General features: G+C 45.3%; 1 long non-coding RNA gene across 1 annotated transcript in view; it reads left to right on the top strand.

The window, feature by feature from the left end:
* The window catches only part of LOC146027240 (uncharacterized), a 39,970-nt gene extending 22,995 nt beyond the window's left edge, over positions 1-16,975 (top strand). The window contains exon 3 of the long non-coding RNA XR_014454723.1: positions 16,936-16,975. This is a non-coding gene — a long non-coding RNA (uncharacterized LOC146027240). The remainder of the gene's footprint in view (positions 1-16,935) is intronic.
* The last annotated feature ends 10,222 nt before the right edge of the window (positions 16,976-27,197 follow it).

The following is a 27,197-nucleotide window of genomic DNA, read 5'->3' as shown; positions in this document are numbered from 1 at the left end:
ATGATTTTTTGAGTGTCTCCATTCTGTCTAGATTTGCTATCTCAGTGTATGCATTGTCCACTAGGTCATGGTTGTATTTTTTCTCTATGAATTGATCCCTGAGTTGGTTTGACTGTGTTTCAAAATCTTGTTTCCTGGAGCAGTTCCGCTTGATACGGCGGAACTGTCCCTTTGGTATTCCATCTTACCAGGGTCTATGATGTCCACTTGTATATAAAATATAGCTGTTAACGTCCACATTTTTGCGATATGTTTTGGTTTGTATGGTGTTGGATTCAATGAAAATCTCAAGGTCAAGGAATTGTACTGACTGTTTGCTGACTTGTGTGGTAAACTGTATGTTTCTGTCGTTATGATTGAGATAGTCCGTGAATGCTGTAAGTGATTTTTGGGTGCCTTTCCAGATGAATATGCAGTCGTCAATATAACGTCGCCATAGGATCAAACTTGACGCCCAGCTCCGATCACCCCAAATGTAGTCCTCTTCCCACTTACCCATGAACAGATTAGCGTAGCTGGGCGCCACTTTTGATCCCATGGCGGTCCCGGTGGTCTGGAGATAAAAAGTGCCGTTAAACCATGTGTATTTGTTAAACTGCAGTATCGGTGGAGGGGGTATAGGGACTGTGATAAAGACTCACAGTGGGTGGATAAGAAGGGGGTTGGGGGGAATTGCAGATGCAAGAGCCGTCTATACACACTGAGTGCTGGAGGGTGGAAGTAAGCACGATGGTGTAACCGGGCTTGCACTGACAATAAAAGTCTGTGGTAAGTTCTTAAGCGAAGTCTCCGTGAGAACACAGATTAATGTCCAATGTAAAGATATATCAGTCAGTGCTCGGAGGTCAAGGTGAGAGTGTGAGTGTCACCGGGGGCTGGCGTCCCTAACCGCCCGGTGGTACACTCCGCCCTTACCCGATACCTGGATCTTCGGTGAACGTCCCTCGCCGCAGATCTGATGTTTTTCACCGGCGCGTGCAGCAGCAGCCGGCAGCGATGTCCCGAAGCTCCACGGCGTTGACCGTCACTTCCGGGTTCGGCTGGGGAGCGTGCGCCCTGGATTCAGGTGTTCGCCGGAGCTGTATGTGCTCAACTCCAATGGAGGAGACTTGAAGATGGAAGTCTGGTTGTATGGTGGAGCTGTGACCAACGCGTTTCGGCCGACTTCGGCCTTTTTCAAGGATAGTTTGTGCAGACAATGGAGTGGGCTAAATAGCACTTTGAGTCCCGCCTCCAATTCATGATTGGTGGAGTTATGCTGTCACTCAGATACCGTTCTGCTCGTGTCAAGATTGGTGTATCTGTGACTTGCTGCAGATAGTTTTTCTGTTTAAATGAGTACTAAAATCCACGGTCTATGTGTGGCATATATTACTCATATGGATAATAGACCGCAATTCTTTTATGGTGCGTATATTTATCCTAGGTGCCCATTATGAAATTCAATGTTGAGACCATTGGGTTGCAGGGTTTTTAAAGTGAAAATCCAGTATAATTCCCTCCTATTTAATACTTCTACATGATCCCCGCCTCTCCAGTTGATGTTAGGTGACTCTATGGCCTGAAATGTCAATCCCTTGGGGTTGGATCCATGTGATTCAAGAAAGTGAAGGGAGACGCTGTGTTTCCTATAGCCAATTTTAATGTTGCGGATGTGTTCATAAATCCTGTTTTTTAAGGGTCTCACTGTCCTCCCTACATATTCTAGCCCACAGGGGCATCTTAACAGGTAGACCACCCCTTTAGTTTCACACGAAAGGTGTTGTGTGAATCTGTACGTGTCTTTTGTGGTGCTTGATGTCCAGATTCCTGTGCCTTTGGTAGTGATCTTAGTGAGGTTTTTGCAGCCTGCACATTTGCCACATAAGAAGAATCCCTTACTGTCAGTCAGTCTGGTCTGTATGAGTTCTGTAGGTTTAATATGATTTTTAACCAGTTTTTGTCTGAGATCTGGAGCCTTCCTAAAGATGAGTCTGGGTTTTTCTGTCAAGTGCGTTTGTAATTGATGGTCCTGTCTCAGTATGTGCCAATGTTTCTGTAATATGTTTTTCAGTTGTCTGGAGGATTGATTATACTGTGTGATGAATGTGACCTCTTGTAGTTCTGTCTGTATTTTGGATGATTTTTTGAGTGTCTCCATTCTGTCTAGATTTGCTATCTCAGTGTATGCATTGTCCACTAGGTCATGGTTGTATTTTTTCTCTATGAATTGATCCCTGAGTTGGTTTGACTGTGTTTCAAAATCTTGTTTCCTGGAGCAGTTCCGCTTGATACGGCAGAACTGTCCCTTTGGTATTCCATCTAACCAGGGTCTATGATGTCCACTTGTATATAAAATATAGCTGTTAACGTCCACATTTTTGCGATATGTTTTGGTTTGTATGGTGTTGGATTCAATGAAAATCTCAAGGTCAAGGAATTGTACTGACTGTTTGCTGACTTGTGTGGTAAACTGTATGTTTCTGTCGTTATGATTGAGATAGTCCGTGAATGCTGTAAGTGATTTTTGGGTGCCTTTCCAGATGAATATGCAGTCGTCAATATAACGTCGCCATAGGATCAAACTTGACGCCCAGCTCCGATCACCCCAAATGTAGTCCTCTTCCCACTTACCCATGAACAGATTAGCGTAGCTGGGCGCCACTTTTGATCCCATGGCGGTCCCGGTGGTCTGGAGATAAAAAGTGCCGTTAAACCAGACAAAAACTGGTTAAAAATCATATTAAACCTACAGAACTCATACAGACCAGACTGACTGACAGTAAGGGATTCTTCTTATGTGGCAAATGTGCAGGCTGCAAAAACCTCACTAAGATCACTACCAAAGGCACAGGAATCTGGACATCAAGCACCACAAAAGACACGTACAGATTCACACAACACCTTTCGTGTGAAACTAAAGGGGTGGTCTACCTGTTAAGATGCCCCTGTGGGCTAGAATATGTAGGGAGGACAGTGAGACCCTTAAAAAACAGGATTTATGAACACATCCGCAACATTAAAATTGGCTATAGGAAACACAGCGTCTCCCTTCACTTTCTTGAATCACATGGATCCAACCCCAAGGGATTGACATTTCAGGCCATAGAGTCACCTAACATCAACTGGAGAGGCGGGGATCATGTAGAAGTATTAAATAGGAGGGAATTATACTGGATTTTCACTTTAAAAACCCTGCAACCCAATGGTCTCAACATTGAATTTCATAATGGGCACCTAGGATAAATATACGCACCATAAAAGAATTGCGGTCTATTATCCATATGAGTAATATATGCCACACATAGACCGTGGATTTTAGTACTCATTTAAACAGAAAAACTATCTGCAGCAAGTCACAGATACACCAATCTTGACACGAGCAGAACGGTATCTGAGTGACAGCATAACTCCACCAATCATGAATTGGAGGCGGGACTCAAAGTGCTATTTAGCCCACTCCATTGTCTGCACAAACTATCCTTGAAAAAGGCCGAAGTCGGCCGAAACGCGTTGGTCACAGCTCCACCATACAACCAGACTTCCATCTTCAAGTCTCCTCCATTGGAGTTGAGCACATACAGCTCCGGCGAACACCTGAATCCAGGGCGCACGCTCCCCAGCCGAACCCGGAAGTGACGGTCAACGCCGTGGAGCTTCGGGACATCGCTGCCGGCTGCTGCTGCACGCGCCGGTGAAAAACATCAGATCTGCGGCGAGGGACGTTCACCGAAGATCCAGGTATCGGGTAAGGGCGGAGTGTACCACCGGGCGGTTAGGGACGCCAGCCCCCGGTGACACTCACACTCTCACCTTGACCTCCGAGCACTGACTGATATATCTTTACATTGGACATTAATCTGTGTTCTCACGGAGACTTCACTTAAGAACTTACCACAGACTTTTATTGTCAGTGCAAGCCCGGTTACACCATCGTGCTTACTTCCACCCTCCAGCACTCAGTGTGTATAGACGGCTCTTGCATCTGCAATTCCCCCCAACCCCCCCCTTATCCACCCACTGTGAGTCTTTATCACAGTCCCTATACCCCCTCCACCGATACTGCAGTTTAACAGCCCCCTTCCCCACCAAGGTGTTATATATCCATCGTGCAGCACCAGGTGATACAGATATACGGACTCATACTGCAATATCACATTTTTTTACTCAGCTGTACAGCACAATAAATCCTTCAAAGGGAATACGTGTCACTCTTTCTTTTTCAATTCACACCCAGTATACACACTATGTATAATGGACTCATTATACATAGGCCACCGACCGTGATGCCCAGTATATATTTGCCACACACAGTGATGCTCAATATACATATGTGGCTCTCTCTGTGTCCTCGCTGTCACTCTCTGTCTGCTGTCACTCTCTCTGTCCTTGCCGGGGACATAGCCAGCAGCTCAGAGCCACTAGCCATGCCCCACAGCGTCAAAAATGGGGCGTGGCCTCATTGAGCTAGGCCACACCCCCATATTGCTAGGCCACGCCCCTAAAAATCGGGCGCGCCTGCGGCGCGCAACGTCTCCCCCCCCCCCCCCTGGGGCTGCCTCAAGATATTTCCCGGGCTGGTTTTAATTCCCAATCCGCCCCTGGGCTATCCAATCGCCGCACAGCTCACTCCTTAAGTACTGACTTGCTGGGCAAGACCGGCAGTCAGTACAATGATGTCCATGCCTATACATCATTGCTCACTCCTGGCTGTCTGTGGTAGTTACTACATTTCCTGCACCTCAAGTGAAGTTTTCTTCTACTCCTGCTGATCGTCATACTGCTACACCTGTGTACCACGGAACCTGCTGCCGCCAATACGGACTGGACAAGGTTAGCCCCCCAAAGGGGTATTATCTTTCTCCTCACTCCTGATGGTTATTCTCCACGGTTACTCCTGGTTCTGCAGCCACGATCTTATTCAAGCAAGGACATTCAGACTTCATCATTTAATCTTAATTTAATCCAATTATTCTTCCAACCATCCAATCTTCATCCAATCATCCAATTGTTCTTTCAACCATCCAATCTTCATCCAATCCTTCATCCAATCATCCAATCCTCCTTCAATCATTCAACTCTTTATTCAACCATCCAATTATTCATCCAATCATCCAACCCTATACCCATCATGCAATTCTTCAACCAATCCTTCAATACTTCCTTCAATTACCAAGCATCTCCATCCTCTTCAATAAGTATTGTATTATTGACTTGTATCATTCCATAACTTATTACTTACTTATTTACAACCTGTATCGCAGTATCTTCATTAAATAAGGTTTTACTTTATCTCATTGCTTCACTCCCTTCTGTCGTTGATGCAACAACCTTATATCAAAGCACCCAGCCTCCGTTACACTTAAGCTGGTGCTTCACGAAACGTGACACGCAACCTTTAACCCTAACCATACACATACACATCCCACAGCCTATAAATTACATGTAATTTATGTATATTTTTGTATATATTATGTGTTTATAAAATATTTTTGATATTTCAATTGACATAAGACTTGTGTTATTATTGAAAAGGGGGACCTTTATTATATGTAATTTTTAACTTTAATCAAAGGTATAATTGCTAATGCTTTGACAGCTTTCCAATCATATGCGCCTTTCCTTGGCTTTAATTTTTTTATTCATTATAGCACCAGAGGTATGGTGTGACTCACTACCTCCCTACTTTTTTTTTTAGACTAAAATAGGTCACATTTCTCTTATTAGAATTTGATCATACCCAAAATATACAGACCACACTGTGCTAGAAGAACTACAGCAGATAGCTACACCCCAGGCAGGAAGAGGAACTGCATGGGTTTACAAAGATGGTGGGTGCTAAAATGAACACTTGTCAGCCGCCGCCGTCCCAGAGCGTCACTGCGTTCTGTCACGTCCGGGATGGGCGGCGGAGATGGAGCGCCGGGGGAGCGTCGGGGGCGTTGCCTAGCAACGCCCCGAGCTTCCGGCTCTGTTGCTCCGGCTGCTAGGCATCGGGGCGTTGCTGGGCAACGTTCCCGAGTCTCCAGGCAGCGTGCGGCGTCAGCGCAGCTGACGTCCGCACAGTCACAGGCGGCAAATTCAAATAAATAGCCGGCGTCTGCTGGGAACAGACGCCGGTTATAGCTTTGGTCATACCTTGGTGTTCCTGGTTCCCAGAGGTTCTGTGCTGTGCCGTGCTGTGCTGTGCTGTGCTGTGCCGTGCCGTGTCCCGTGTCCTGCGACAGATAAGTCTCTTCAGAGAACCTGGTTGCCAGTGCTTTCTGATTCTATATTCCATCTTGTTAGAAGCATTGCTGCCAGTTGTATCTTTTGTCATTATATTCCACCTTAGGCATTGTTGCCATCATTTGTTGTGATAGCATACCATCTTCTTTAGCATTGTTGCTACTGTGCGCATTATTTATATTCATATCCGATTTCCTCCTTCACGTATTGTTACGTTTAGTCATACTCCCCTGGATCTACCCCGTATGATTGGGTAGTTTCCTCCGGGGGTATTACGCACCAGGTATCCGGGGTCCCCTTGCCTTCTATAGGTTTAGGTAGCGGTACCCTTGCTCTCTATTGGCCTTGGCGGTCGGGTTGTCCTCTCATAAGACCAGGTGGCATCGGGGTCGGAGCCGGAATAACTGGCTCCCTCGAACGCGGCTATTAGTGGTGAAGCCTAGCTCTCTGCACACGTCCGCCAACCCCGGTTTGAGGCAATGGAGGTAGGGGTGGCAAGGTGGTCCTCGGAGCATAACATTATAACTGGCCCAAAAAAGTAGTAACACAACCATATTCCCTCTACAGTGGTTGTGTGTTTCTTGGTTTAGCATGGATCCCAATGCGGGGGTTCCGGCCCAGGTTTTTGCTGATCAGTTACACCACCTCACTCAGCAGTTGCAGTATCTTACTCTCAGGGTAGAGTCTCAGGAGGAAGTTCGCAGAGCAGCTCCTCCAATGGCTGTGTCGGTTAAGGAACCTAAAATGAGTCTTCCCGATCGGTTCTCTGGGGACCGACATCAGTTCTTTAATTTCAGGGAGAGCTGCAAATTATATTTCCGGTTAAGGCCCCTTTCCTCCGGGTCTGAACTACAGAGAGTGGGGTTGGTGATTTCCCTGCTCCAAGGGGATCCACAGACATGGGCTTTTGGGCTGAAGGCAGACAGTCCGGCTCTTCGGTCTGTGGAGTCCTTTTTCCAGGCAATGGGGATTTTATATGATGACCCAGATAAGGCAGCCGCAGCAGAGGCTCATCTTAGATCTCTTAAACAGGGTCGCCAGGTGGCAGAAGCTTATTGCTCTGAATTCCGGCGATACGCCAATGATTCGGGGTGGAATGATCCAGCTTTACGCTCCCAATTTAGGGTGGGGCTGTCTGACCAAATAAAGGATTCTCTGGTTCAGTATCCCACACCGACGTCCCTGGACGATCTTATGCAGCTGGTTATCAGGGTGGATCGCCGGCTCCGTGAGAGACGTTCAGAACGGGGGGCAGGTTTGGCGCCATTGCCCAGTGTCCCCGAGGACTCCGCCGTCGACCTTGGGGGACCCATACAGCTGGGCGCAGCTCGCTTATCTCCACAGGAGAAGGCAAGACGGCGTTCCCAGGGCCTCTGTCTCTACTGCGGGGTCCGGGGACACTTGGTGAATTCTTGTCCTGAGCGTCCGGGAAATGCCAAGGCCTGAGGATGCAGGGAGACATCCTGTCAGGCCTATCTCTTATATCTCCCAGTAATTCTTTATTAGTTCCCATATGTATTTTTTCTGAGATTCGTAGGTGGGATGGCCAGGCATTTATTGATAGTGGGGCTGCGGGTAATTTTCTGGACTCCCAGTTAGCTCAGGAACAGGGGATTGCTCTCTTACCAGTATCTCCAGAGATTTCGGTCTATGGCTTAGATGGCAATCGCTTGCCCAGTGGGGTTATTACACAGCGCACCGTCCCCCTACAGGTCCAGGTTGGGGTCACCCATTCTGAGCTCTTATCTTTTTTTATTTTTCGTAGTCCTGTTACACCCGTAGTACTGGGATTGCCATGGCTCAAATTGCACAACCCACGTTTTGATTGGCAATCAGGAGAACTTGTAAGTTGGGGCGAGCAATGTCCTCATAATTGTCTGGCTCTTCCAGTCCGCATGGTGACTCCCTCAGTTTCTGGGGTACCTGAACCTTATTGGTCATTCTCTGATGTGTTTTCCAAAAAGGAAGCAGACGTCTTGCCTCCTCATAGACCTTATGATTGCGCCATTAATCTCATTCCTGAGGCCAAACTTCCCAAGGGGCGACTATACTCCTTGTCTCTTCCTGAAGAGAAGGCGATGGAGGAGTATATTGAGGAAAACCTCAAAAAAGGGTTCATTAGGCCCTCAAAGTCACCCGTCGGAGCCGGATTCTTTTTCGTGGGGAAAAAAGACGGCTCCTTACGCCCGTGTATTGATTTTAGACAGCTTAATGCCATTACAGTAAAAAATTTGTATCCTCTTCCACTCATATCTGTCCTCTTCGATCAGCTACGTAAGGCATCCATTTTTTCTAAAATTGATTTGAGGGGGGCGTACAATTTAATTTGCATAAAAGCAGGTGATGAGTGGAAAACGGCGTTCAATACGCATTCTGGACACTATGAGTATCTGGTAATGCCGTTTGGTCTCGCTAATGCACCTGCTGTGTTCCAGGATTTTATTAATGACGTCTTAAGGGAGTTTTTGGGAGTTTTTGTCGTAGTGTATCTGGATGATATCTTGATCTTCTCCCCATCACTGGAGCAACACCGCTTGCATGTATGCGCAGTTCTCAAAAAATTGAGGGAGAACAATTTATATGCTAAGTTGGAAAAATGCGAGTTTGAGGTGGAGAGCATTTCTTTTCTGGGATACATTATTTCCCCTCAGGGTTTTCAAATGGACCCAGGAAAGCTTCAGGCCATCAAGGATTGGGTACAACCATCAAACCTCAAGTCCACCCAGAGGTTTTTGGGGTTTGCCAACTATTATAGGAGATTCATTCCATTCTTCTCCGATATTGTGGCCCCCATAGTTGCATTAACCAAAAAGGACGCCAATCCTTCGGTCTGGTCCGACGCCGCTGTCAACGCCTTTACTAAGTTGAAGGCAGCCTTTCTCTCCGCCGGGGTTTTGCGGCATCCCAATCCTGAATTGCCCTTTGTCGTTGAGGTGGATGCCTCAGAGGTAGGGATTGGGGCAGTCCTTTCACAGGTGGATGGGCAGGACGGTTTCTTACATCCATGTGCTTTTTTTTCTCTGAAGTTTTCCTCAGCGGAATGTAATTATGACGTCGGCAATCGGGAGCTTCTCGCCATTAAAGCAGCCTTAGAGGAATGGCGACATTGGCTGGAGGGGGCTAGGTTCCAGGTTACTATCATAACAGATCATAAAAATCTGGCATACCTCCAATCAGCCAAAAGAGTCAATGCCAGGCAGGCGAGGTGGACTTTATTCTTTGCCCGATTTAATTTTATTATCACTTACAGGCCAGGGTCAAAGAATGTCGTTGCCGATGCTCTTTCGAGAAGTTTTTCTGCTGTCCAAGACCCTCATTTACAGCTGGAGCCAATTATTCCTGCCTCTTGTATTATTGCCGGTTTTACTCACAGCCTTCTGGACCAAGTCATTTTGGCACAAGCCTCGGCTCCTAAGGCCATTCCAGAGGGTAGACTTTTTGTGCCTTTAGAGCTCCGCAAAAAATTTTTGGGGGAGTTTCATCAATGTAGATCGGCGGGACATCCGGGCATTGATAAGACGTTATCTTTGTTATCAAGAGCTGTCTGGTGGTCCACCATGAGGAGAGATGTCAAGGAATGGGTGTCTGCCTGCGACGTCTGTGCCAGAAATAAAACTCCCCGTTCTCCGATTGGTCAGTTGGTTCCCTTGTCGATATCCAGGAGGCCATGGTCACATATCTCCATGGATTTTATAACCGATCTACCACAATCTCGGGGTTGTGACTCTATCTGGGTGGTGGTAGACCGGTTTAGTAAAATGGCACATTTTGTCCCCTTGACCGGTTTACCTTCCGCAGAAAGGTTGGCCTCTTTGTTTGTATGCCACATTTTTCGCTTGCATGGCCTTCCTACAGATATTGTGTCAGATAGGGGCGTTCAATTTGTGGCCAAGTTTTGGAGGTCTGTTTGCTCTGCGTTACAGATTAAGCTCAGTCCATCTTCGGCCTATCACCCGCAATCCAATGGGCAGACGGAACGTGTGAATCAGACACTCGAGCAGTTCCTGCGGTGTTACGTATCTAAGTCCCAACAGGATTGGGTGGAGAACCTACCATTCGCAGAATTCGCCTATAACAACGGCTGGCACCAAGATGTCTCCTTTTTTCTGTAACTATGGTTTCCACCCTCGGGCTAATTCTTTTGATCCTGTTCCCGCCAGAACAGGTAATCCCAGGTGGGTGACCAGTAGGAGGGGCACCTGGGCTATGGTCCGTAGGGCTCTCCTCTCTGCGACCACGGCCGCAAGGCGCTTTTCCGACCGTCACAGGAGACCTTGTTCGTTTAAAGTCGGAGATTGGGTGTGGTTATCCACCAGAAATATCAATATCCATCAGGCATCCAAGAAGTTGGGTCCTCGCTTTATTGGTCCCTACAAGATCGTTAGGAGGATCAATCCTGTGGCCTTCCGACTCCAGATTCCACGCTCTCTGAAGGTCAATCCCACGTTCCATGCCTCATTACTTAAACCTGCCCATCGGCCTTGTGCTTACAGGCCAGCACCGGTCATTCGGCAAGGCATCAAGGAGTTTGTGATTGATAGTATTCTTGATTCGAAAATCACCCGCGGTCGTTTATTTTTTCTTGTCCATTGGAAGGGCTATGGACCTGAGGAAAGGTCCTGGGTTCTGGACAAGGACCTTCATGCCCCATCCTTAAAAGAGTTATTTCATAGGCAAAATCCGTTGAAGCCAGGACTTGGAGGTCGGTTGACCTCTCCTCAAGGGGGGGGTACTGTCAGCCGCCGCCGTCCCAGAGCGTCACTGCGTTCTGTCACGTCCGGGATGGGCGGCGGAGATGGAGCGCCGGGGGAGCGTCGGGGGCGTTGCCTAGCAACGCCCCGAGCTTCCGGCTCTGTTGCTCCGGCTGCTAGGCATCGGGGCGTTGCTGGGCAACGTCCCCGAGTCTCCAGGCAGCGTGCGGCGTCAGCGCAGCTGACGTCCGCACAGTCACAGGCGGCAAATTCAAATAAATAGCCGGCGTCTGCTGGGAACAGACGCCGGTTATAGCTTTGGTCATACCTTGGTGTTCCTGGTTCCCGGAGGTTCTGTGCTGTGCCGTGCTGTGCTGTGCTGTGCCGTGCCGTGCCGTGTCCCGTGTCCTGCGACAGATAAGTCTCTTCAGAGAACCTGGTTGCCAGTGCTTTCTGATTCTATATTCCATCTTGTTAGAAGCATTGCTGCCAGTTGTATCTTTTGTCATTATATTCCACCTTAGGCATTGTTGCCATCATTTGTTGTGATAGCATACCATCTTCTTTAGCATTGTTGCTACTGTGCGCATTATTTATATTCATATCCGATTTCCTCCTTCACATATTGTTACGTTTAGTCATACTCCCCTGGATCTACCCCGTATGATTGGGTAGTTTCCTCCGGGGGTATTACGCACCAGGTATCCGGGGTCCCCTTGCCTTCTATAGGTTTAGGTAGCGGTACCCTTGCTCTCTATTGGCCTTGGCGGTCGGGTTGTCCTCTCATAAGACCAGGTGGCATCGGGGTCGGAGCCGGAATAACTGGCTCCCTCGAACGCGGCTATTAGTGGTGAAGCCTAGCTCTCTGCACACGTCCGCCAACCCCGGTTTGAGGCAACGGAGGTAGGGGTGGCAAGGTGCATAACAACACTATAGTAACTCAGAGGTATAGACAGTTTTAGATGATTGTGGGTACTTATTAGGATGAGTGCACCACATAACTGCTCAGACCTTCATTTGCATATACTGCATGTGTGTATTCCAATGAGCACACAAATCTGTGAATTAGCAGCTCCACCATTGTGTGAGTGACAGCAATCTCACTCTGTGAGAGTGCTGAATCTGCACTTACCCACAGGCTGTGATGGTGTACCATATCTGTATTGCGCAAGGAACACGTCCATTAAGGCGTCAGCCTTAATTATCGTAATTGCATTGCCTTTTGGTGTTTGAGTGGAAGAGTTACAACAGTTTTCAGAAATGCCAGATCATGTGTAATAAGGCTTAATGGGACATGTGAAACCGTAAGGTTTTTTGTCAATGGAAAAAAAAAAAATATATATATATATATATAGTATGAATAGATGGAGTCACTCACCAGTCTTGCAATCAAACAGGGGTTCTTTAATCAGGCAGCATGGCAAACAGTGGTGGGCATCGACGTTTCGGTCCGCCTCTGGGACCTTTTTCTTGAAAAAGGTCCCAGAGGCGGACCGAAACGTCGATGCCCACCACTGTTTGCCATGCTGCCTGATTAAAGAACCCCTGTTTGATTGCAAGACTGGTGAGTGACTCCATCTATTCATACTGCATGCAGTAGCGACCTTCTAGCAAGTCTCACTACATTTGGAATGTCACCCCAGCAATTTAACATTTAAATGTGAGTGCCAGTAATATGGACTATATATATATATATATATATATATATATATATATATATATATATATATATATATATATATATATATATATATATATATATATATATATATATATATATATTGTTGCTGGATGAGCAGCACTCTCAGGATTTCAAATAAAGAAATCCTGAGAGTGCCGCATTCCTCTACAGAATCCTCTTCAAACACCTCACACTCACATACAGGGCCATCTCTAATTCCATTGTTCCATATATCTCTAACCTCATCCCCATCCTACGGTCGGCTGACGACTGTCGTCTCTCCTCCACCCTGATCACTGCTTCCCATGCTAGAGTACAGGACTTTTCCTGTGCTGCACCCCTTCAGTGGAACGCACTCCCTCGCTCCATTAGACTCTCCCCCACCTTGTAAAGCTTCAAACGGGCAGTGAAAACTCACCTATTCATCAAAGCATACCCTTCCACTGCATAAACCAGCTGGTTCTCCGACTCCTTGCCTGTTTACATCCTGTTATCTAACCACCACCCACTTGCTTGCACCTCTTGTAATGTGTCTGTCTCCCCTTCCTACTAGATTGTAAACTCCTCCGAGTAGGGCCCTCTTCCCTCCTGTTGTCAAAGCCCACTTCTCTTCACATGTGACTCACAGCTCTCCTATACTCCAACACTCAGTGACCATCTTCATCTGCATACTCATCTCCATCATTGGCCTCAAGCCTCTAATTGTATGTTGATTGAGTCCTCACTACTTATATTTTAGCTGTAATGTGTATTGATCTGTGGCACTCTTTATTTGTACTGTATTTTTGTTATTTATTCAATGTTATGCCAAGCTTTGTCTCCCTATATTGTTCCTTTGTACGGCGCTGCAAAACACTTGTGGCGCCTTATAAATAAAATTATAATAATAATAATAGTGACACTTGTATTAAGTGCAAATTTCTAAGTTTCAGTTTATTTCAATAAACCTTCATCAGGACTACAGATATACAGTGCAAGGTGCTATTATATACAGTGTTCAACTCGTGGAAGGGGGGGGTTATCCCGCCAAGTGATGACATCATCATCAGTGAGCCGCCTCACTGCCGATACATCATCATTCCCAGCCACCACAAAGTGTTAAAAAAAATTGACCTGCGCAGGGGGTCAAAATAAAAAAAAAACAGTATTTACATGTGCCGTTCAAAAGTAGTGAAAAAGATACAGTATATAATGCATATTGACATTTTAAGTGCAATTTATACAAAAACAAAACAATACATGTAATGGCAAGGCACGATGCATGTCAATTTCCCCATAACAAGCTTACATTAGAATATCTCTTATATATTTATCTGTCAATCACCTGCGTGTATATAACGCTGGGCGGAGTTCCTGTGTGTATACACACAACAGGTGACTGACAGATTCTGCCCCAGCAGCAGCCCCGACTTTCGGCTTCCCAACTTCTACTGCGGCAGCCGCTCCGTTCCTGAGTTGGTGCGCTCTGTAACAGCTCCAGTCACATCCCCCGCCCCCATTCTCTGCCTGTGCCCATCCTCTAAGCTCCCCAGTGGCATCCACTCCAGCAGCTATGGCCACATTCCCCGATGTCCCCCCCCCCCACCCACCCCTACAAGCTGCAGGCTCCACCCCTACAAGCTCCGAGTCCAGGCTCTAGCCGCATCCCTTCCTCCAGGACCGACCGCATCCATTCCCCCCTCTATGCGCACCCCCCCACCCAGCTCTGGCCGCGTTCCCCAGTGTCTGCCCCCCCCCCCCCCCTACAAGCTCCAGTCTCTAGCCGAATCCCTTCCTCCGGGACCCACCTCATCCATCCCTCCTCTATACGCACCCCCTCCAGCAGCATTGGCGATCTGTACGCTGCTGACATCAACTGGACCTGTAGCGCAGACTCAAGTGAAAGGTTACACAAGCCCTGCCACACACACACATATATTACACACACACACGCACACATATATTACACACACACACATATCACACACACACACAGTTCTGACTGAACCCCAATTCAGTTCAAGTAAGGACCTATATACTGCACATAAATATACAAATAAAGGTGTGTGTGTATATACTGTATATATGTATATATATATATATATATATATATATATATATATATATATATATATATATATATGGTGTGTGGTGCACCTACAGCGCTATCACTTACTAAGTGTTTACCAGTAGTTAACAGTTTTAGATGGTGATTACAATATCAGACTTTACATAAGTCAAAAAGCATAAGTGAAAAACACCAGAAATTTAAACTGTGTCGTCGGAGGTCATCAGGTTGTCCTAATTTCCATAGGACCGAAAAAGTACATGTGAAAAAGGGGTATGACCTCTGCGCCTTCAGTGTTTTTTTCAATACAACAATCCTTCTTAAATATTATTATGTGCGTACCAGCAGAAGTGACATCTTTCAAACGATGTCCCTCATTCCCTTTTTCTCCTGTCGGCACGTCTCATAGGACCATTCCAGACATGGGGAAAGTGGTAGGAAGGATTAAAGTGATTATGTGACTTTAATTTTTCTCTCAAAAGTGCTTTGTGCGTGAAAAATATATAGATAGGTGAGCTACGCCACCTTGTGGTGTAGGTTAAAAAATACACGTGAACACCTTGTGAAAAAAAGTAATTAATAAGATGGTTTTTAAGGTATAATTCTTAAAAACAGACTCACACTCGAGATATATTTGTCCTGGTGTTATTTCCAGCGAGTGTCCTCCAGGAGCCTTAAAATCAAAGAGGTCTCCCAGAAAGGGAAGAACACATAGCGTAATATTGCTTTTTAAAAAAAAAAAAATACATTTATTCAAAAGCGGTAGTTAAAAGTACATGAAAACAGTAACAAAAGGCCCCGTACATTGGCAAAAGAATAAATAGCTTATCTGGTATTTGGTGCCAGTGGGGGATGGAAAGGTATTTCACCCAACCGGTTTCGTCCCTTTTCTCCTTATAATGGGACTTCCTCAGGGGTCAGAGATGAAGTGATCAGGGTGTAGGGCGATATATATACCTTTAAAGATTGCCCTTAATTGAATAGCGTCCGGAAGGTAAGTCTGCGCTTGCGCACAGCTCCCGCGTTGCCTTGGTAACCTCCGGGATACAGAATCCATGTCTGTCTATAGTGCGCATGCGCCAGTACATCATCGCGAGAGTACTTCTATCAGTTCGTACTATAGTGAAGTGTGGCGCGTCTCCTGCGCATGTGCACAGAACCCACAATGACGCGGCATTGTGCTCGCGCATGCGCAGGGTTAATCTCACTCGTAGTCTACGGACCTTTCTACTAATTATATGCATTTAGGATATCTCTGCGATTGCGCAAAAGATCCTGCAGTGATCATTATACTTTCTGGACATTCTGATTTGGTTTAGAACAAAATCCATTTACAAGTAATTGGATTCTAACAGCTAGAAGTACACCTCTTAAAGGTTTTCTATAGCATTAATCATTACTCATGTGCCTAGTGTGTCAATCACGAACTAGATACATTACAAACAATGGGGCATTTTAACATTTAAAAATTCACAGATTCCATACATTTGACCAATTATTTCATATAGTATGGGCATAGATGCACCTGTAGTTTTCCACACTGCTCAGCGTTGAACCCGCTATAACAGTGTGTCAAACAACCATATAGAGCACATATTTCCCAAACATACATAAGACAAGAATTATAAATATTAAATAGTAAATATGTGTAAATAGTAAAAATTATTATTTATAATATATATATATATATATATATATATATATATATGTTACACATATTTACTATTTAATATTTATAATTCTTGTCTTATGTATGTTTGGGAAATATGTGCTCTATATGGTTGTTTGACACACTGTTATAGCGGGTCCACGCTGAGCAGTGTGGAAAACTACAGGTGCATCTATGCCCATATGTCACCCTCCTCTCGCCCAGGTGAGTATCTTGTACGGATTAGGTGACTTAGAGGTCTTCTTTCTTCCAGGTAACACACGTAAGTATAGTTTAACAAGTTCTTTATTACAATATCTTAGTTAGAATAAACATATCAATGAAATAACAGGCACTGCATAACAGGCAAACAGATGCCTAATAGTTTAACATCCAACATACAATTCAAGCTTTATTATACCGGAACGTGACTCTAATACAGCGTATGTAGCCCTCTGGTAGATTCCGTTGTACCACGATCAGGCAACCTTACCTTGGTTGATTCAAGTGGTGAAGTTTAACAACGGGTCACTATATAAACATTCACTATAATGAATCTTATCACACCAATTATGCCCAACCTTCAGGTTAATATTATTGCGCAATAATTGTTATTATGTGATAGTGTGTATACCTTCTAATAATCCCTTCTTTACTACAGGATCTTATATATCTGAACTCCAATACTGCTCCCTAACCGGTAAGTATAAACTTTAGAACAATCCTAAATTATCATTAACAGTACTAATAAGTAATAAGTCCAATTAGCTCCACCCTGTCCATATATGTCCCCTTAGTTAAGTTCCGCTGACCTTCACTGTGCACAGACTCTATTAGACAGGTACCTTTGACTAGTTCAAGAATGAAAAGATGAGTTACGACTCTAGTGAGCTGAATCTTCTGACTGCACTGTCCTGACCTGCAGTGATGACTGTATCTTCTGGGGGCGTCCCCTGACCTAAGTCGGGTTTAGCCCTCCACCTCCACCAGGTTGGAGTAGGTTAACTGCTACGCTAGATAGAGCCTGAACTGCCTCTGTATTTTGCTGCTGTTAATTTCTGTATTAATAGGGGCGTCCCCTGACCTAAGTCGGGTTTAGCCCTGTTTCAGATGCTGCCTGTTGGGTCTCCCTACACTCCAGGGAGAGGGTAATGTTCCTTGGCTAAGTTGTAGGCTATTACTGAAGCTGCAGATGAAGCTGCGTATAGGTAGGACACCATCTGACAATAACCAATCCCAATGAAGCCACTATCACTCGCATATTACTGAGCTGCAGGTAAATGTTCTGCTTATGGTTATTGCAGCAGTGTATTAACTTAAAGACACTGTCCGTGGAGTGAACTTTCCTGTATAGGTGCTGCTGGCTGTATGGTGTGCTATAGCTGACTCTGTAACTGACAGTCATTATACTACATTGCAGCAGATAGGCCAATGAGACATTAGGAAGGGCGGTGACATAGGTGGTGCTGTGGGCTGCTCTGAGGGTGGGTTTACTACTCATCCCTCCCCTGCTCCGCCCGTCTCCTACTCCGGACACCTTCCAGATATACACGGTCCGGCCCCTTCAGCAGGAAACCCTTGACGATACTGCGGCTGCGCACTCCGACATTTTTCTTCCTGGTATGGTGCGCACCGCTTCTCCCGGTGGCTCCCGGCTGGTCCCACCGAATCGCTGCTGTCCCGGAGGCTTCAGGCTGTTCAGTTAATACGGCCGCACCGCCAAGTACTGTCCACGGGTGCGTAGCCCCTGCCCGTCCTTCCTCTCACCGACGAACTGCGCCACAACCGTTAACGGCCGGTTCTTTTAACTCCTTCCCCGCGTGCACCCTCTGTGTCCTCCGCACGCCGGGAAACTTTATCTACAATATTCCACGAACACCAGCATATCCCTAGAGCACGGGGACGTTCATATTCATAGCCCCAGTCCATTGGGCACAGTTTATTATAAAGGTTAATAATGCACGCCTTTAGAGCTAACTATGCTAAGCCCTACTAAATATGTACATATATACAATATTTGTACTAGAGGATGCCACATTCTTCCCCCCTTAACAATTGCATGCCCTCATGCATTCGAACACCATATCTAAGGTTTCTAAAATTTCTACAAATTAAACGTTTCTTAGAGATGAGGGCTAATCTCGAAACCTAGCAGGTAGTATTCCTCTGGTACTCCGCTCGGAGCGATGAAGTTCATGTGGCACTGCTTCTGACGGACCAGGTTCTGGGAGGCCGAGCACGTCGTCATCCCGGGCATAGCTACGTTCTTGTCCCTCGTTGACGAGATCATCATTTCCACTGGTCATGCTCCCTGAATAGTGGTTTTCAGCAGAGGCTCCGCCTCCCACCACAGGCCAGAATAGCATCATCATATGATCGAAAGTTTCCCATTGCTGACTAGGAGATGCTGACATCATAGTTGAGGCCGTACCTCTTGTCCCAGCCGGCATCTCCTCAGAGGAAACCAGTGTCTTTGAATATTTCTTTAATTGGCTGCGGTGTACCATCCAGGTCCCGTCAACACCGGGCCTGGAAATTTTGTACGTATCCACTTCAGGGTACGGAATACCAACGATTTTGTACGGTTCCGATTCCCAAAACGGGTCTAATTTAGTTTGGCTCCGATTCTTTCTCTTCCAAACGAGTTCTCCAACCTGCAAAGGATCCGCCTTGGCATCAGCGTTGTAGTAATCATTTTGCCGCTGCTGAGCCTGTCTCATGTTAGCTCGCACTGCTTTATAAGCCCCTTCCAACCGCCTTTTGTGCTCCTGTACCCAGGGACTGTTGTAATCCTCCGCATCGAGATTGTTCACGGGCAACTACACCTGTAGGTCGGCTGGTATCTTTCCTTCCCTCCCAAACTTAAGTAAAATGGGGTATACCCAGTGGAGCTGTGAGTGGAATTGTTATATAGATACGCCAGTTCCGGTAGCACAGTGGGCCATTCGTTTCTTTCTGCCGGAGGTAACGCCCGCAACATTCGAATAACGGTCTAATCTGCCCGCTCACAAAGTCCATTACATTGCGGGTGGTAAGTGGTGGTTCTCAATTTCTTGCAGTTGTAATAGGTACAGAGTTCTTGAAACAAACAGGACTCGAACACTGGTCCTTGATCGGTAAGAATGCTCTCAGGAAACCCATACGGTCGGACAAACATTTTCCACAGAGTCTCTGCGGTTACCCGTGCGGTAACATCTTTAACGGCCACAGCAATCATAAACTTCGAGAAATGATCGACTATGGTAAGGGAATATTGGTGTCCGAAGTTACTAAGCTCCAATTTTACATGATCTATCGTGACTAGCACTAAAGTTCTCGTAGTGACGATGGAGTGCAAGGGAGCTCGCTGTTGTAGTGTGGGCGGATTTTTCATTGCACAGTTGAGGCATCTAGCACACCATTCCTCAACATCTCCTTTCATGCCGATCCAATAAAATCGTCGCCTTAGCAACGCCTCCGTCCTCTGCACCCCAAAATGTCCTGAATGGTCGTGATACGCCTGTAGGAGATCATGTTGACGACCCCGAGGTACCACAATCTGAATGATGGGATCATGAGTTTGAGGATAAGTCCCACAACGCACCAACAGTCCTTATTGTATGCGGAATTTCTGTCGTTGTCGGAGCAGCTTTATCAGTTCAGGAGTTGCTTGCTCCCGTTCCTCCTTACTGAGAACGTTATCGGCCATCAGAAGTCCCTTAAGTTCTGATATCGTCGGACTCTCGGCTTGAATTTGTTTCCATTTTTCTATGGGTTCCTGATCAGCTAACCGTTGAGCAGTTTGGCTACTGAGAGGAAGGGCTGACGGCTTATCGGTTTCTTTCACGAATGCTGACTGAAAGGTGGGCATCTCCACCTCTTCCCACTCATCGGCTTCCTCCTCGATTTCCTCCAGGGCCGGTCATCGGGATAGGGCATCCGCATTGGTGTTCGACTTGCCGCTACGATATCTGATGCTGAAATCGAAATTAGACAGTCGGGAAGCCCATCTTTGTTCGATCGCTCCCAATTGCGCTGTATTCAGGTGGGCTAAGGGGTTGTTATCTGTGTAAGCCACAAAAGTATGTCCCAGCAAGTAATCTTTAAATCTCTCGGTAATTGCTCACACAAGAGCTAAAAACTCTAGTTTGAAGGCACTATAATTTGAGTCATTGCGTTCAGACTTTTTCAAACTTCGACTTGCATATGCAACAACTCGCTCGGTGCCTTGCTGTTTTTGGGAGAGGACTGCTCCCAAGCCCTGGTGGCTGGCGTCAGTATAAAGGATGAATGGGCACTCATAGTCCGGGTATGCGAGCACCGGGGCTCGAATTAGTAGCTGTTTCAATGTCTCAAAGGCATTCTGCTGACATTCAGTCCAATTCACAGGTAAGTGCTTTTTCATGCTGGTCCTAGTAATACCCCGAAGGTTTTCGTGTAATGGGGCGGCAATTCGAGCAAAATCTTTAATAAAGCGGCGGTAGTATCCCACAAAACCTAGGAACTTCCGAACTTCAGTCAAAGTAGTCAGGGCTGGCCAATCTTGCACCGCTGACGTCTTTTCTGGATCTGGCAGCACACCCTCAGGCCCCACAATATGTCCCAAATACTTGACTTTGGTTTTCAAAAGATGACACTTGGACGGTTTTACTTTGAGGCCGAAGTCAGCTAGCCTCCGGAACACCTCATCCAAGTGCTCCAAGTGGTCATGGTAGGTCTGCGAGTAAATTATAATATCGTCCAAATACAACAGAACAATATGAAAATTTGTATCCCCCAGGCAGTGCTCCATCACGCGTTGGAATGTGGCCGGGGCGTTAGTCAAGCCAAAGGGCATGCGTTCCCACTCATACAAACCCATTGGGGTTGTGAAAGCCGTCTTTTCTTGATCAGTGGGGTCTACCTGTACTTGCCAGTAACCACTGGTAAGGTCTAAAGTGGAGAAATACGTGGCCTGTCTTAGTGCCGTGAGCGACTCTTCAATCCTCGGAAGGGGATAGGCGTCCCGGTGAGTGACCTGATTCAAGCGTCTATAATCTACACAGAATCGAAGAATGCCGTCTTTTTTCTTCACTAGGACGATAGGAGAGGCCCACGGGCTATAACTTTTTCGGACAACCCCTGCTGATTCCATTTCCTCCAACATATCTCTCACCGACTGATACAGGCTAGGAGCAAGTGGACGGTACCGCTGCTTTATCGGATGTGCTTCTCCCTTTAAGATGCGATGTTGAATTTTGGAGACCCGCCCAATATCCAGGGCTTTTTTACTAAAGGTCTCAGCATTCTTCTGTACTATGCGAAGTACGCCTGCTTTCAATTCTTCCGGAGTCTCCTCTTCTCCGATCTTAATGTCCATCCACCATTGATCTTCCTCTTTCTCAATCCCTTCCGCTGAGGAGGCTTTCACGGAACTCACGTCGCTGGGACTATAGACTTCGGTCATGATCGGCACCCATACCAAGGTAGCTATGGATTGGTTTCTGTACACCGTGATAGGATGATCATGAGGATTCATAAGGCGCACGGGTACTCGTCCGTTTTGTACGGTGACCAACGTCCGAGCGATCATGATATCCTTTCGCACTCGCTGGAGATACGGCTCCACGATGGCGTCATAGGGTTTGCCCAGAACACCACACTTAGTTTTTCCCCACACGATGATTTCGGAGTTGGGTTTTACTTCAATAGGCCTCCGGTCTACTATCTTCACCTTGCCTATATGTCCTTGCCGGTTAATGAGTTGTTGTTGTCCCTGGATTACTTTAATGGTTTTGCAGAGGGCGCTCTGCACCATGGGCGTAGCTCGGGCCCCTTCAAGTTTCAAGGCCGTAATCAGTTCTTCTGGACAATACCGCAACACATTCATGCCCACAATAACCGCAGGAACCAGTGGATCATTCACCTCGGTGATTAAACAGCCCTGCTTGAGCATTATCGCCTGACCCACATGGAAATCCAGCTCGCAGTAGCCAATACACGAGATATCCTGCCCATTGCTGGCTAACAGTTTCAGCCAGGTAGGTGGAGCTGGGAGAGGACTCTTGGAGGTCCAGTGCCGCTGGAACAGTCCCTGTTGGATGGTGGTAACGGGAGAGCCCGTATCCAATAATGCTGGCACCTCCTGACCTTCGATTTTAATAACAACAACCGGGCAATGTCCAATATACTGCGGGGACCATGATCATTCAGTTCCCCCGAGAGACTTCGTTGAGTCAGTCTTTGCAAGTCTCTTTTTATCTGATTTACGCTCGCAGCCAAATCTTCCACCTGCCCCTTCAACGTGTAGGTCAAGTCTGCCGTGGGGGCCTGTACACCTTGAGCGATAGCTGGTCTCATCCTCATTTCTTCCCCCAGCAGTAGTCCTTCTTTCCCCATACTGGACTCCTCCTGACTTTCCAGGCTTTCCGTAAAAGTCACCGTTTTTGGTTTTCCTGTGCCCATTACTTTTATAGCAATCTCCTTGAACTCAGCAAACGTTTTTGGTCCGTTTTGCAATTTCAACATTTTCAGCTGAATTTTTATTCCCTCATTATTGGCGCCCTCAATATATTGGGTTATCAAAGTCTCATCATCCTCCGGTCTCCCCTCCACGTGGCTTTCTCCATTGATATCACGTAGTCCCTCCTGTAATCCCAACGCGAAGTCCCGGAGCATTTCTCCCGCCTTTTGTTTTCGGCTATAAAAACGGCTCTTGCGCTCTGGCAGCGTACTTGTGTCAAAGGTTGTGGCCAATTTTTGGAAGATCTGTTCGGCCGTCTGCTTCTGTTTTGATGGCCAAGAGGCCACTTCTCTGGCCGCTGCCCCTTTTAGTTGACCCAGCAGGATTTCTATTTGTTGTTCATTTCCTGGTTTATACAACTTAAACATTGACCTGATCCTTTTCCTGAATGCCTTGAACACGCTTCCATCCCCATCTGTTTCCTCCCCCAAATACATGGGAAGCCATGGTGCACCGAAATAATAGGGCAGCGTGATGGGATTCGTGCCTGTGTCCATAGGCTCTGTTTGTGCGCTAGATGACACGCCATTTCCCTGGTTTCCCAGCGCTTCATCTTGTTCGTCCGAGGACATGTTGTAACTTTATCCGGATCCTGTTCGAACGACGCCAAATGTCACCCTCCTCTCGCCCAGGTGAGTATCTTGTACGGATTAGGTGACTTAGAGGTCTTCTTTCTTCCAGGTAACACACGTAAGTTCTTTATTACAATATCTTAGTTAGAATAAACATATCAATGAAATAACAGGCACTGCATAACAGGCAAACAGAGACAAGTAAGCGCTTGTGTGGACGTCACACACAGCGCGTGTCTGCCGGGCAGACTTGTATACGCTGGAGCCGCTACCTATATGATTAAGGAAAAAAGCAGATCAAAATGCATTTCAAATAGGGTGGGGGGAGCAGGGGGAGAAGCCACGAAGTGTACAGTCGGCGTACGCTTCGCCTATCAGCTTCGTCAGGACCAACCTGAATGAGCCCCGGAAGCCCTTTAAGTACCTGCCCGTTTAATGAATATTCATGACATGTAAATCGGGGTGTATCAGTCTCTTAATCCATTGGTTTGTGGAGGTGTCACTCCAGAGTGGGCTGACTTTGAGAGAAAGTTTGAACGTGGCTGACATAAGATGTATAGTTTAAATGTCTAAACTGTACGCATATTAGGAGAATCATCGTATTAGAAGTAAAATAATATTATATGGAATCAGTGGGTATACCAAGAAATGAGTTTATAAGTAACGGAGAATGTTACCAAGAGATTGATTTATTTGATAGTCTGTGTTGTATCACTGATGGTATTTCATATACATGGGATTTAATAAACATGCTCATATAGAAGTATTGTAATGCTCAATTAATAACATTTAGATATTGCGAAAGAAACGGAAACAATGCAATTTAAAGAGACAATTAATAATTGGTATGATTAATGATAAGGATAGATCATACATTGGTGTGTCATTAATGTGACACATGGAAAATTGGAATGAATATAATAATAGATATACACGATATATCGTTCCATGAAAGTCTAGGATATAGAGCAGTGAGAAATCTGAATATCAAATGAAATCTAAACATGTGTTGGTGAATGAAATATAGTGATTAGAGAAAAGGGTATAAAAGTGCTGAGAAATAATAGGTCTGCATAGAAATATATAGTGCAGAGTGAAATGAAGGGGATCTGAGTCCCTTCCTCCACCGCATATACTGGGGTACGTGTGATATATTTAGACACACGTCACCCAGGTACACGGATGAAAAGAGAGAGACCGATCCGCTGGTTATGGTGAAGTGCTCATATATATGAGATTATATCAAAATAGAAAAAATTCAGTTATAAGTAGGACAAGTGGTGTGATGACTAACTAAGTCATCAAAATTGTGTGACTGAGTGTCTTGTGATAACACAATAAGGGAGACGATAAGGTGTGAAAACACTGTGAGAATGCTGTAAAAATACACTGCAAGGAGTGAAATAAAACAGGGAGAGAAGGGGGGGGGGGGGGCCCGATGGGACAGTGAAATGTAAGGGTGATAAATTTTCAGTAATATGTGCAAAGGACATCATATATGTTAAATCCTTATGTTTCATGATAGAATGTTGAACTCCGTTAATTAAAAAGGTTTATAATTTAGGTGTATTGAGCATAATTGATACCGGATTACAAAAAAATAACTCTATTGTGATATAAATATATTCAAAAAGGGAGGGAAGAAAAGTTAGAAGAATAGGAGGAGGAGGAGGAATTCTGTTGGAATGATGTTGTACTTATAAGAAGACTGTGTAGTTGTTTTCCTCATTGAGACCGATGGGAGTCATGGATCCCATTAGAAATATCAGTCTCGTTTCATGTCTTAAAAGTTCCCTATCCCAGTCTCCTCTGCGGATGTTCATAACAATATTGGTCATGCCATAGACTTTTAGACCGTTAGGACTGCCATGATGAAATTTGAGAAAGTGTTTGGCCACTGGTGTTAAGGTTTTAAATTTTTGTTTGTCTTTGGAAGCGTTTTTAATGCTGAGTAAGTGTTCCAAGATTCTCTTCTTTAGTGGCCTTCGGGTCTTGCCCACATATTGTTTGCCACAGGGGCATTCCAAATTGTAAATTACTCCTGCGGTATTGCATGTAATATACTCTCGTATTCTCCATAGTTTACCGAATTTATCAGTGTAGGTGTCCCGTGGCACCATGTAAGCGCATACTCTACATGTGCCACATTTGAAGGACCCTTTCTTCATGATTTTGTTGGTGGTAATTTTTTCAAGATGACTATGGACAAGTGTGTCTCTCAAATTATTGCTCCTACGCCAGCTTATGTCAACTTTTTCGCCTAGGATATCTTTCAAATCGGTATCCGTTTTCAGGATATCCAAGTGTTTATTCAGTGTCTTTTGAACTTCCTTCCATTCTTTACAGAAGGTGCCCACAAAGCGTATTTTTTCTTCAGCTACATGTGTAGGTTTTTCTTTAGGGATGAGGAGCTGTTCTCTTTTATATTTGCCAACCTCTTTTCTGGCCTTATGAATAGACCTGTTACTATAGCCTCTGTTTTTAAGCCGCAGATCCAGTTCATTTGCTCTCTTGTTATAGATATCCTCTTGGGAGCAATTTCTTTTAGTTCGTAGATATTCCCCTTTGGGAAGACCTTTTATGACCGGAGGGAAATGTGCACTTTGGTGATGCAATAATGTATTCGTCGAGGTTTTTTTACGAAACATATCCGTTGTAATTGACCCATCTGGTTCAATACTTATGCTCAAATCCAAATACTCCACCTTCTCCTGACTGGCATTACAGGTAAGTTTAACCCCTTCCTGACAGAGCCAGTTTTTGCGTTCCTGACAGAGCCCTTTTTTTCAAATCTGACATGTCTCACTTAAGTGGGGATAACTTTTTTTTGCTTTTACTTATCCCAGTGGTTTTGAGATTGTTTTTTCGTGACACATTGTACTTCAAATTAGTGGTAAATTTGGGTCGATACAGTCTGTGTTTTTTTGTGAAAAATACCAAAATATCGTGAAAAAATGGAAAATTTAGCGATTTGCAAAATGTTAAATTTTCTGCTTGTGAGACAAATAATCTTACCACTCAAAATAGTGAATAACTAACATAGACCATATGTCTACTTTATGTTGACATCATTATTTCAACTTCCTTTTAATTTTTTGGGACACTAGGAGGCTTACAATATGAATAGCAAATTCTCAAATTTTCAAGAAAATTTCAAACACTGATTTTTTTAGGGACCAGTTCAGTTCTGATGTGACTTTGAGGGACTTGTATGTGAGACACCCCCATAAATGATGCCATTTCAAAAACTGCACCCCTCACAGTATTCAAAACAGCATTTTGGAAGTTTGTTAACCCTTTAGGTGTTTCACAGGAATTAAAACAAAGTGTAGGTGAAATTTCAAAATTTTTTTTTTTTTGCAGATTTGCAATTTTAATACATTTTTATAAGGAACACAGTACATTTTACTAGAGAAATGTGACTAAAAATTGATTCCCCCAATTCTTTTGTTTTCATAAATATCCTATATGTGGCCCTAGTGTGCACGGTGACCAAACCACAGGCTTCATAATAGAAGGAGCACCTACTTGATTTTGGAGCCTCCTTTTTATGAGATTATTTTTTAGGCACCATGTAGGTTTCAAGGCACCATAAGATGCTAAAAGTTAGGAACCCCCCCACAAGTGACCCCATTTTGCAAACTACACCCCTCAGGGAATTCATCTAGGGGTATAGTGTACATTTCAAACCCCCAGGGGTTTCACCAATTGTGGTACAACTGGGCAGTGAAAATGAAAAATTATTTTTTTTACACAAAAATGCAGTTCTGGCTCCAAATTTGTCATTTTCAGAAGGTATGAAGGAGACAAAGCACCCCAAAATCTGTGCCCCAATTTCTCCCGAGTACGGCAATGCCTCACATGTGACCA

The sequence above is a fragment of the Crinia signifera genome, chromosome 1, assembly GCF_055691185.1.
Source record: "Crinia signifera chromosome 1, ASM5569118v1, whole genome shotgun sequence".
NCBI lineage: Eukaryota > Metazoa > Chordata > Amphibia > Anura > Myobatrachidae > Crinia > Crinia signifera.
The sequence above is the reverse complement of the archived record's forward strand: the minus strand, read 5'-3'. Positions and strand labels throughout refer to the sequence as shown.